We start from the raw sequence: 11211 nt of genomic DNA, 5'->3' as shown, positions 1-11211 counted from the left end.
GCCCTGTTCCTCTCTGTACACCCAAGACCCAGCCCGACAGGCAGCACATTACAGAACTCACAGTCAATGTATGTAAAGCAAGTTTAGATACAACTTAATAACAGAAGATAATCAGGACTGAAGTGACAAGGCAAAAGAATTCCCAGAAATGTGTACGGCAAATAGGAAACGCATTGACCAGACACGGGAGGAAACAGAGGGGATGAAACAGCATTGGACAAAGGAGAGCATAAATGCATATGAAAAGAAGGTAATGTGCTTTCTGTGATTAAAACCCGTAATTGGTTCAACATGGCTAAGGAATGTCAGAAAGGAAGGTTGAGAGGAAATTATAAGACTCTCTGAAGGTCAGGCTGAGACTTTATGGACGTGTCTACGGGCCAGGCGAAGACGTTTATGAATACATCCCGTGGGCGGTTCTTTCTGGCCTCTCCGTTGTAAAGATAGGGATAATCTCCTCGAGCCTCAGTTCCTCACACGTGAAGTCAAGAGGTTAGATTCCTAGGTGGTCCCTGAGGTCTCCTTCTCATCCGCTCCCCGTGATGTGGGGCAGGGCTGGCTTGCCCCACGTAGGTGGGGCTCTGGAAAGTGTTCCCCTCCCGGGTGGGTCTCCTCTGAGCCCAGGGCGATAAGTAACTGGCCTCCTCACTGAGCTTCCTTTCCTATCTTTTTATTTGTTTGTTTTCTTCTTTTTTACTGAGGTGTAATTGACATGTAATGTTGTGTCAGCTTCAGGTGTCAATGTAATGACTTGCTGTTTGTATACACTTCCAAACGATCACCACGAAAGTCTCATTGCTGCCCGTCACCAACCTGTCACCGTCTTATTTACAAATGCATTTTTCGTGTGATGAGAACTTTTAAGATTGATTCACTCAGCAACTTTCAAGTATGCAGGACAATATCAATCACTGTCGTCACCAGGCTGTACACTGCGTCCCCAGGACTCATTTATTTTATAGCTGGAAGTTTGTACCTTTTGATCCTCTTCACCCATTTGTCTACCCCCCACCCTTTCCTAACCATCTTGAAGATGATTCTTTACTTTGGGACTTTATGAGCACGTAAGGTAATTAGTTGAAGAGAACCAAATACATTTTGCTCAAGAGAGGCAGCCTGCCATGCAGGGAAGTGCTTGTCTGCAGAGGAAGGGCAGAGCTGAGTCAGAGGCCAGGACCCAGACCAGAGCTGAGATGACTTCTCATTGAGAAGGGCGGAGGCATTCTGACAAGGGGCTGACGCAGGAGCCAGAACTCCGGAGCAGGTCCTGTAGGTCTGGGGTGGCCGGAGCAGGCAAGTTCTGGAATGCTGATGTCAACGTGGCTGGGCTTAGAGAAGGTCAAAAGCGCCCCAAGAGGACGCAGCAGAACCACCAAGGCTGCCTGGTTGTGTGTCCATGGGTTTAAGCTCCCAACCATTTTCCATGGAAGTTTCCACTCGTGCTCCAGAAAAACGGAAAGTTCCCAAGTTACCGATGACAGTTTGGAGGCAAACCGACTCAGCAGAAGCTCTGACTGGCCAATACGAAGGCAGTTTGGCAAACAACTCAGAGAATGCATTTATCATCCTGTACCACAAGCAATCTGCATGGTTCTGTGGCAGAATAAAAATGCAGTGTGGACCTCTGGACATTCAAGTATTTTTCCCTGCTATGGCCTGGACTCAGAAGAGGGCTTTGTACGTGAGGAGCCCCTCTGACTGCCTTTTTCACAGGATGCTTTGACTCAGTCTTTTATTCACACGTGTAGGATAAAATGCTACCCAAACACATGAAGCGAAGGTTTTTGAGCTTATGGGATTTTACGAGAACAATGAGGGTCATAAAATACACGTTTATGTACAGAGCCCGATTCAGGAGCTTACAACCCGTGCCGTCCCCCCAGGCCCCGTGCTCCGCAGGGGCCCACCGCGGGTTGGTTAATGCTTTGCTGTCGTATTTTGAAAGTCTCAGTAATTTTTTTTAAAAAGGCTCAACATTTTCATTTTGTGCTGGGTCCTACAAATTACTTAGTGATTTTGTATGTATGTGTAGATGGGAAGATAGATAGATAGATAGATAGGTAGACAATGATGGTGGTGGTGATAGAAATGAATGAAGGAAATGAACCCGGGGGAAGGGGAAGAGGCTCCTGCTGTAGGCCGAGTGGCTGGACCATCATGTTTCTGCAAACTCTCTCTTCCTCTGCTCATCCTATCTAGAGAGGATATTTCCAGCCAATTATTAATAGAGAATGGAAATACTCTCAAGCAACTATTTTTTATGAGCTGCACCGAGATTAGTTTGCACGCTTCACTAAACGGAGTTAACATTATTTATGTGGGTACTTTAAAAGAGATTAGAAAGCCACTTCTTCCTGAAAAGGTAGTATATTCGTCAGTAACTTTCCTGCCACCTTTCTTTATCGCAAACTTCATGCCTAAGAAGCAGCTAATCCTCAGTGAAAAATATGCCTCGTACGTTGCCACCTCAAGCATCCCTCAGGCCCCCCCAGGTTCATTCCAGACATGCAGTCAGTGGACTTCAGGCCTGAGTTACACAGTGACTAACTGTGCTGCGGGCTGAAGCCTGTTGTGTGACAGCTGGATGTGCGGCTTGGAGACACTCACATGGGGAGAGATGCTCACAGTGATGAGTCTGTTCCAGAGAATAGATGCTGGAAATTCTCCAAGACTCAGTGTGAATTCCCATTGTATTATTATTTTGATGATTTCATATAAGTAATTTCCTATATTTCCGTCATTCAGCCATTCTACATTTGGGCTTACTTAAATGTGTGTGTGTGTGTATACATATGTTTTCTTTCTGATTAAAGAAAATCACTGATTCTGAATGATTAGTGCTAGAAGAACAATTTGGCATTATCCACTTCATTATTTTACAATTTTCAAGGATTTGGGTATTGACTATATATACATATATATATATATATATATATATATATATATATATATATATATGCCACGTCTTTATTTCCCATATACAGAACAATTATTCCTAAATATTACTTAAAATCAGTTCACTTTGAATATTAAACAAATTTAGTCTCCTTTTAAGCAACAATATCTATTAAACCTTAGGTTGAATAAGCTAGTTTTATGTTTTCAGAACACACATGGGCACACACACGTGTGTGTAACTATTTTTCCTAAAGTTTATCTGACGACCTAAAAATGGTTCATGTCTCTCTCTAAACACACACTCCAGCTTGAAGTATAGAGCTATAGTTCCAACTTCTCTTGGTACACATGAGCCAATGGAAGCAGAGTGAACTTATTAAAATAAAGAAAAGATTATCCCATGGCCCAAGGGAAAATCAGAGTGTTAAAAAAATAAATCTTATATTCTTTACCCTGTAATTTCTTACCTCTATCTCTTTGATAAGTTACTTAAAATCCCTGAACCTCAGTTTTCTCTTATGTGGAGCTTGAGTTTAATCACCATCCTAGCCCCTAAGAGATTTCTGACCCCTGCATCAGCCCACGGAGGGAAAATTAACGATGGGGGTGATAGGTACAGATGATGTGTGACCTGGTCAAGACTGTGAATATTTTTTCTGAGTGACATAGGAGACCACCGCCCAAGGTCACAAGGGTAGTTGTGTCCCAAGGCTAGCTGACAGACCATGAACAAAACCAAACTGTCTTAACTCTCAATCCAGTGACCCTGGTGCGGAATGAAATAAATTAATTAGATGTTGAATAAACGTCCCTCGAATCAAGCCTCTGTTTTCAAAGCGTTAGATTTTTATACGGCTGGTAATGCCCGTAGGACATGGATAACATTTTCTAATGAGAATATACGAACGCTGTTTTGCGAAACGATCATTGGTACCTGATTCTTGTCTGACATGATTGCTTCCTGGCCATTTATTGCTTAAGCGAAGGGTAGAATGATTGGTTCGTTTCTGATTTTTTTCTTTCAATCTAAACATATGGTTCTGTTTAAATGTGTCCATGTTTGCAACTTACAGTTGACGTTTTTGGCACGCGGGATAGTATCTTGCAATTATACTTAGTTTAGAAAGAAGGGTTTGCTTTAACAGCAGAATGCATGAAATAAAAAAGTTCAAGTCAAATTTATTGGCTGCTGAGAGCCCTGGAGAACGCAGACGTCTGGTCTAGGGGAACTCAATGGATTTCTGTTCTTGGTACTTGTGTGTTCATGTCCCACCCCCATCCTCACGGCCACTACATGAAAGCATCTGAGTGTCGTACAAGGCTAAAGCTTTTTGTGTTAATCTATCCCATATGGAGTAGGCATTAAACAGACAGCGAATTCACTCAAGGCCTGGGGGCATTTGTAACACGGGGACACTGTCAAGGGACTTGTGTAGCAAAGAATAAGGAAAAAAAAATAGAGAAAAGGGCATATGGAAATTAAGAATACGCTGTAGGCTGCATTAAGCCTGGAAATCATTGTCTGTGAAGACTCTGGTGATACTGGACATTCGCAAACAGCTACGGAGACTCCCCGGAGGAAGGTTACTTCCATTACAACGCTGTGCCCAGGAGACACATAGATTTACCCTATTTCTGTGTCTAACTGCAGAAATTAAACCCAGAAAGAGAATGATTCAGTGAAACTCAATAGTGTCCCCGCACTGGATCCTAGACATATGGAAATTAATGAAACGCAGGAGTTCTGCAAAAGTCATAGACGCGCACATGGTGAACGCTTCGTCATTTAAGCAAAAATATTTTATGTTTTAAGTACGCAATTTGAAGCAAGCGACAGAGATGTTGAGACATCTCGGTGGTTAGAGTGGCTGTACCAAAAGCAAGAGATGATCAGTTCAGCTTGTCTTGTAGCGACAGATGGTGGGGAGTGGGGAGACATCTGGGGCAACGGAGGTTTCTGAAGCAAACCGGGAGAGAGAGGCGTTTGTGCAGATGACCCAGGCTCAAGGACAGAGTCAGTCCCCAGCAGAGAGGGACTGAGAGTCAGTACCAAGGCTCCCCAGTTAGAACGGTTTATTTCCATCATGTCTTGCCTACATTTTTGCTTCTTTATTAGCTTTAAAATAGCTTGTTCTAAAATACAGATTCATTCCTTCTGGGTAATTTTACTCTTTATTTGTCCTTACACAGTCCTTAAAGGACTCTTCCAGGTGATGTAATCCCAGCACCTATTGATGGAGATCTCTTGTGCAGAATGAGCCCAAGCAAAGCCTGGAAAACCATTCGTCCAGCAGAACACATGCCCTAGTGGGTTTGTGAAGAGAGGGAGTCTGGGGCTGGATGATATCTGCAGTCTCTTCTAGGTCTGAGACGATTACTCTATGAAAGTTCTTTGGCTTCAAGGAGCCCCGCAAACACGATGAGCCTGATGGTACTTCTCCCCCTCACTGCCCGGATGGATGGATGGATGGATGGATGATCTCGTAGGGAACAGCCCTCTGAGTCATTCACATCAACATTCTTCTTATTGACAAATTTCTGCTGAACAAAAACTGAGTGCGTGCCCTGAGCCAGGCACTATGTGATGGGCACTGAGGAGACCAAAGGAGACACATGGGCCTCACCTTTGTTCTCATGGAGTATACAGTTTGGAGGAGGAACACAAATGTCACTCAAACAACCGCAGTGAAAAATATACACATAAGGGTGAATATAAGAAGTTGGCAGGACAAGAATGTGATTCCATGCATCATGCAATCAAAGAGCTTGAGCTGAGGCAGACTGGGCAGTCAGGGAAGGCTTCTTGGAGGAGGTGGTATTTGAACCTAAATCTGAAGAATAAGATAATTTAAGGAGAGAAAGGAGGGGATGGGCTTCTGGAGAGATGAAAGAGCTCAGCCCGAGGGATAGGGAAAGTTGTGACGTTAAAAAGCCAGATGGGGCCCAGTGGACCTGAGGAGGAAGTGGGAAGGAGAGAGGTGAGGGAAGTATCCTGGTGCAGGAGCTGCTCAGGGACTCAGAGACCAGGTGGAGGACTCTGCCTTGAACCAAAGTGATGGAGGAAGACACCAGAGGTTTTAAACTGAAGGTTAACATAATTAGGTTTGAACCTGAAAGCATCAATTTGGCATCCACTTACCTAGAGACAACCTAGCTGAGATCTTTTTTGAATCAACTCTATGTTACACTCCCTCTGTAGACAATTCTCAGGAAACCTTCCTCGCGAGGTGGTTGCTCTGCAAATCGGCGGCAGGGCTAATTAGCTCACGGTAGCTTAGGCCCAGTGGATGCTGCCACCCAGGGTGTCCCAGCCATTTTGCGCAGAAGAGCCTCGTTAATTTCCTCGAGAGGTTGATGTCATTGGGAAAAAACCAGGAGACACGGTAAGGTGTCCGAACAAAGACTGTGTTTGGAGAAGAAATTTAATTAGCTAATGAGATGACTGAACAACGGATCTTTATTTATTTATTTATTTTTGGTTGGGGAAGTAATTCCGTTTATTTATTTATTTATTTTAGAGGAGGTACTGGGGATTGCACCCAGGACCTTGTGTGTGCTAAGCATGTGCTCTGCCACTTGAGCTGTACCCTCCCCCCACTGAACAACAGATCTTTGAGAGCATGGGGTAGGAGGAAGAACAGCCCATAGAGGAATCAGAAATCCAGTCCCCTCCTGGACAGAACAGTTGGCCACTTTGGGCTTCTGTTTATGCGCTTAAAAAATAGGGTTTGTGCATTCACTCAGCACTTGTGTTCTTTCTTGTGTTTATTTATTTATTATTTATTTAATTGATGTGCAGTTGATTTACATTGTTGTGTTAGTTTCTGGCGTATAGCACAGTTATACATGTATGTATTCTTTTTCATATTCTTTTTCATTATAAATGATTGCAAGTTATTGAATGCAGTTCCCTGTGCTCTACAGTAGGTCCTTGTTGTTTATCTCTTCTATATACAGTAGTTAGTATCTGCTAATCCCAAACTCCCAATTTGTCCCTCTCCCCCCTTTCTCTGTCAGTAACCAGAAGTTTGTTTTCTATGCCTTGTTTTTAAATAATGCACCCATGTACCAAACCCTGTGCTAAGCTGTGGGGATAAAAAAATAAATGAGCCTGGGGCCAGCCTTCCAGTCACCGGCATCCTACAGGGGGATGTGAGAATCCGGTATCAGAGGAGTACCGACCTCGTTCTAGACCCTGGGCTCGGTGCTTCCAGGTGCATCTCATCAGTTAACTCGGACCACAACCAGGAGAGGTCAATAGCTTCCTCAGAGAGAGGAGGCACCAGACCTAAGGCCGGGCTGTCTGGTACGTGACCAAGCCAGACGTCACGGGCAAGTCTGGTTTCAGGACCTGTGTTCTTTCCACTGTAACGCAGTGTGAGCCAGTCGTTACAGAACAGTGATAAGCAGTTCGGAGGGGGTACGTAAGCGGAAGAATGATGTCAACAGAGCGGGAGACACTAAAAATAGCAGCCCTGCTGCCTCCTGGGGCTGTCCCCAGGGTCACATGCGCTGATGGCCTTGAAAGCGCTTTGTAAACTAAAAAGCCCTATGTAAATATGAGGGGTCACTGTCACCCACAGAACTGGCTCTGCTGCGTTAGGGTGCCATGTCCCAGGGTGAGGGCTGCATGCTGGGACTCTGGCTATTTCATTCATTCGTTTCCAGGACTTTCTCGGCATGCACTGAGCCCCGGGGGTGGGTCTGTCAGCCGGCATCTCATGCGTCCTAAATGGCAGTCGAGGGCTGTCAGCTGTGCGGGGACATTCCTGGGTGCTGAGTGCCGGAATGACACTTAAGGTTTTTATCTCTAAGCTGAAAGGGAAAGGATTGATTTAGCCTGGCACGTCCCAAGGAAAAGCCTCCGTCCCTCCCTCCCTCCCTCCCTCCCAGTTGCTGGAACTCAGAGCTGAGAGCCCTCCCCATGGGAGCCCCCACTGTGGTCCCAGCTGTTTCCGGGCAGGGCTGCCCATGGAGACAAGCGCCAAGCCTGGGGCCGGGGCCTGGATGAGTCACCCGCCCCACCTTGCCAGGGTTCAGGGCAAGGGACGGCTGGGAGACAAGGCCTGTTTAAAATTACAGGGGTTTTCCAGGCAGCCCCGGCGGGGGCTGGGGGATTATCCACAGCTGTGTTCAGCAGCCAGCGTGACAACAGGGCTGTGCGACCCAGTCAGAGCCCTCCAGGGGGGAGGTGCGGAGAGGCTGAGGCCAGAGGTGCTGCGCTGACCGTCTGAGCGGTCACTGCGGGGACCACCATCTGTGTGAATGTGTATTAATGTGTGTGTGTGTGGGGGGGGGGTCTATCATCTCATCACAGACTCAAACCCCGACTCCTGGCACCAGGGTTTTGCTTTCGTTTTTGTTTTCTTCTGCTTTGTTTTTTGAGACTGTGACAAGAAGTAGAAAAATGGAGAGAGGGAGCCAAGGGGAAAAGAAGAAAGACTGGCTGGGGCCCGAGGCCCGGAAGCCCTGCCTGGGGGTGGGGGTGCGGCGGAGGGTTCCCTGGGGCTCAGCCACGTGTGAGGAGCAGTTCTGGAAGTGGCATCAGAGTGGCTCTGTGGTTTAGACAAATGTAAAGGAAAAGAAAAAAAAGAAAAATTTACGGGCTCTTTTTATTAATATATTTTACTGATTGACGATTGAAGCTCGGTCAGGTTACAGTGCTTGTCAATTTCTGGTGGACAGTAATTGTCAGTCATACACATATTTACAGATTTTTTTCATATTCTTCTCCATTATAGGTTACTACGAGACACTCAGTACAGCTTCCCGTGCTGCACAGAAGAAACTGGTTGTTTCTCTGTTTCATATGTGGCGGTCAGCATCTGCAAATGTCGAGCTCCCAGTTTATCCCTTCCCACTTCCTCTCCCCGCCGGTAACCGTGAGATTGTCTTCTATGCCTGTGAGTCTATTTCTGTTTCGTAAATAAGTTCACATGTGTGAGGACTTTTTCAAACCTTATTTTTTATTGAGGTCGCGTCGGTTTATAACATTGTGTGTTTCATGTGTACATTGCACCTCTGCTTCTGTTAGCCCCGCATGTGCTCACCTCCAAAAGCTTAGTTTCCATTTGTCACCCCACAAGTGGCCCCCTTCGCCCGATTCACCCTTCCCTGCCCCCTCCCCTCTGGTGACCACTACTCTGTCCTCTGTATCTTTGTGTTCGGTCTTGTTTGGTTTTGTCTATCTATTCTTTGTTTTTAATATCCCACATATGAGTGGAATTATGTGGTATTTATCTTCTATCTGATTTACTTCACTTAGCATAATACCCCCAGGTCCATCCTTGTCATTGCAAATGACAAGATTCTACCTTTTTAAGCGGATGAGTAGCACCCCCTGTGTATAAAGCACACCTTCTCACGGGGCCCTCGGCATTTGCTCTTTGCGACGTTCAGGTACAGGACCACCTCCCGTTCTAGCAGCTTTGGTTGTTCTGCTCTCCTCCTGGAACACGGCACAGCCTGCAAGTGGCCCCAGGAGGGGCCGGGACGGGGCAGGCCCTGCCGTCTCCTGTAGGTGGGCGTAGTTTTTAGGGAGAGCTCCACACACTGGCGAGTAAACGCTACCCTAAGAGCAAAGACAATGAAAAAAAGTCCCATTGTTGATCAAAGTGTGTTTCAGCAAAACAGCGATGGGTTTGAAGTTCCCAGGACTCCTGCCTGGCAGAATACCACCCGCCGGCACCTAAGTCACCGTTCGCCCGTGAACGACTTGAATATTAAATGCCCACCTTCTCCAAAAGGAAGTTTTAAGAGTGTCACCCCTGAAGGGCCCTGGCCCTGCTTGCTTTGGAAGCTCTACCCACAGGCCCCGCAGAGCTCGCACCACAGACGCTCCAACCTTGTGCTGGTTTAAGAAAACCACACAGGGATCTTTCCTTTGTATTTTTGCAAGGACCTTGGGGTCACAGACAAAGGGTTATTTTCATGTCTGTCTTCAGCATTATTATCATAAGAAATTAATATCAGCCACCTTATCTAGGAATGCTTTCAGGGTCGTGACCTGACCCGAATTGTGAACCCAAAGCTGAACTGAACCATATTAATTTGCAAAACCCGCCTCTGAAACTGAAACCGGGTAGTGATTTTAGCTGAAATGTACACCAAAGCGACATCTTCTAAAAACGTGACTTGGCTTGATGTATCTCAAAAGCTAATGAAATGATGGAAAAATGTCTCTGACCGATGGGTCATCCGAGCGTTATTTGTAACATGAATCAAAGCATGTGCAGTGTGACTAAAATAATTAAAAAATAGAAAAAAAAACACTCAGGGTCTCCCCGTGACTGAGCCATCAGCTTGGCAGACGGTCCTGGGCGGGGGGAGCCGGTGCTGGCGAGGCCGAAGACCCAGTCCAGGAGCAGCCCCAGGGCTGGGGGTGGTGACCCTGAGCTTGGGGACAGCTCAAGGTCAGGCTGAGGAGGACAGGGAGTGGAACAGTGGGGGGGGGGTCTCCTCCTGGGGTGCCCAGGAAAGGGGTTTAAACCTTTTCTAACCCTGATGAGAGAGAAACATGCCAGATGGCAAGTGAGCCCATACACTGAATAAATAATTCAACACAGAGTTGGAAGCTTCCCTTGGTCCACTCCACTTCGGAATACTGCTTTCAGTTTCTAGCTGAGATCTGTTCCGCGTCCAGATTGGGGATGGAGGGTTGGTCGGGGAGGATAAAGAAAGAAAGAAAGTAAAAAGACTGCTCTCATTTCTTGCAAGAGACTCTGCTCCCTGTGGAAACAGCCCCAGCCCAGCCTCCAAAGATCCGGAGGCCCCTCCCCACGTCACCATCGTCCCACCCTGTCTCCTGTCTGCGGCCAAAGTGACGGACCACGTGAGTAAAACAGACTTACAAGCACCGCCTCGCCCTCCACCCCGCCCCGACGCCACCCACACCCCCGTCCACCAACCGCCCCCGCTCCCCGCGCCCCGCCCCGCCTCCGCCTCCCGCGCGTCCAGATGCCCTCCGTCCACTTGCCCAACTTCTCTGAAATAGTCCTTCCTCTAAAAATACACCTCCTATCTGAGCTCTCATTTTATCCCCCCTTTTATTTCAGCAGCTGCATCAGTTTTCTCGGGTGTTGTAACAGTTACAACTGGGTGGCCTGAAACAACCAGCTTTGGAAGCCAGAGTCCAAAGTTAGTTCCCCCCGAAACCTTTAAAGAAAGGTACGGGTCGAATTGTGTTCCCCCCAAATTCACCCGTTGAGGTCCTAACACCCAGGACCTCAGAAACCTCAGAAGGTGACTTTATTTGGAGACGGGTTCATTGCAGCGCTAGTTACGATGGGGTCAACTAGAGGAGGGTGGCCCTGT

This window comes from Camelus dromedarius, chromosome 15 (genome assembly GCF_036321535.1).
Source record: "Camelus dromedarius isolate mCamDro1 chromosome 15, mCamDro1.pat, whole genome shotgun sequence".
Classification (NCBI taxonomy): Eukaryota; Metazoa; Chordata; class Mammalia; order Artiodactyla; family Camelidae; genus Camelus; species Camelus dromedarius.
The sequence above is the reverse complement of the archived record's forward strand: the minus strand, read 5'-3'. Positions refer to the sequence as shown.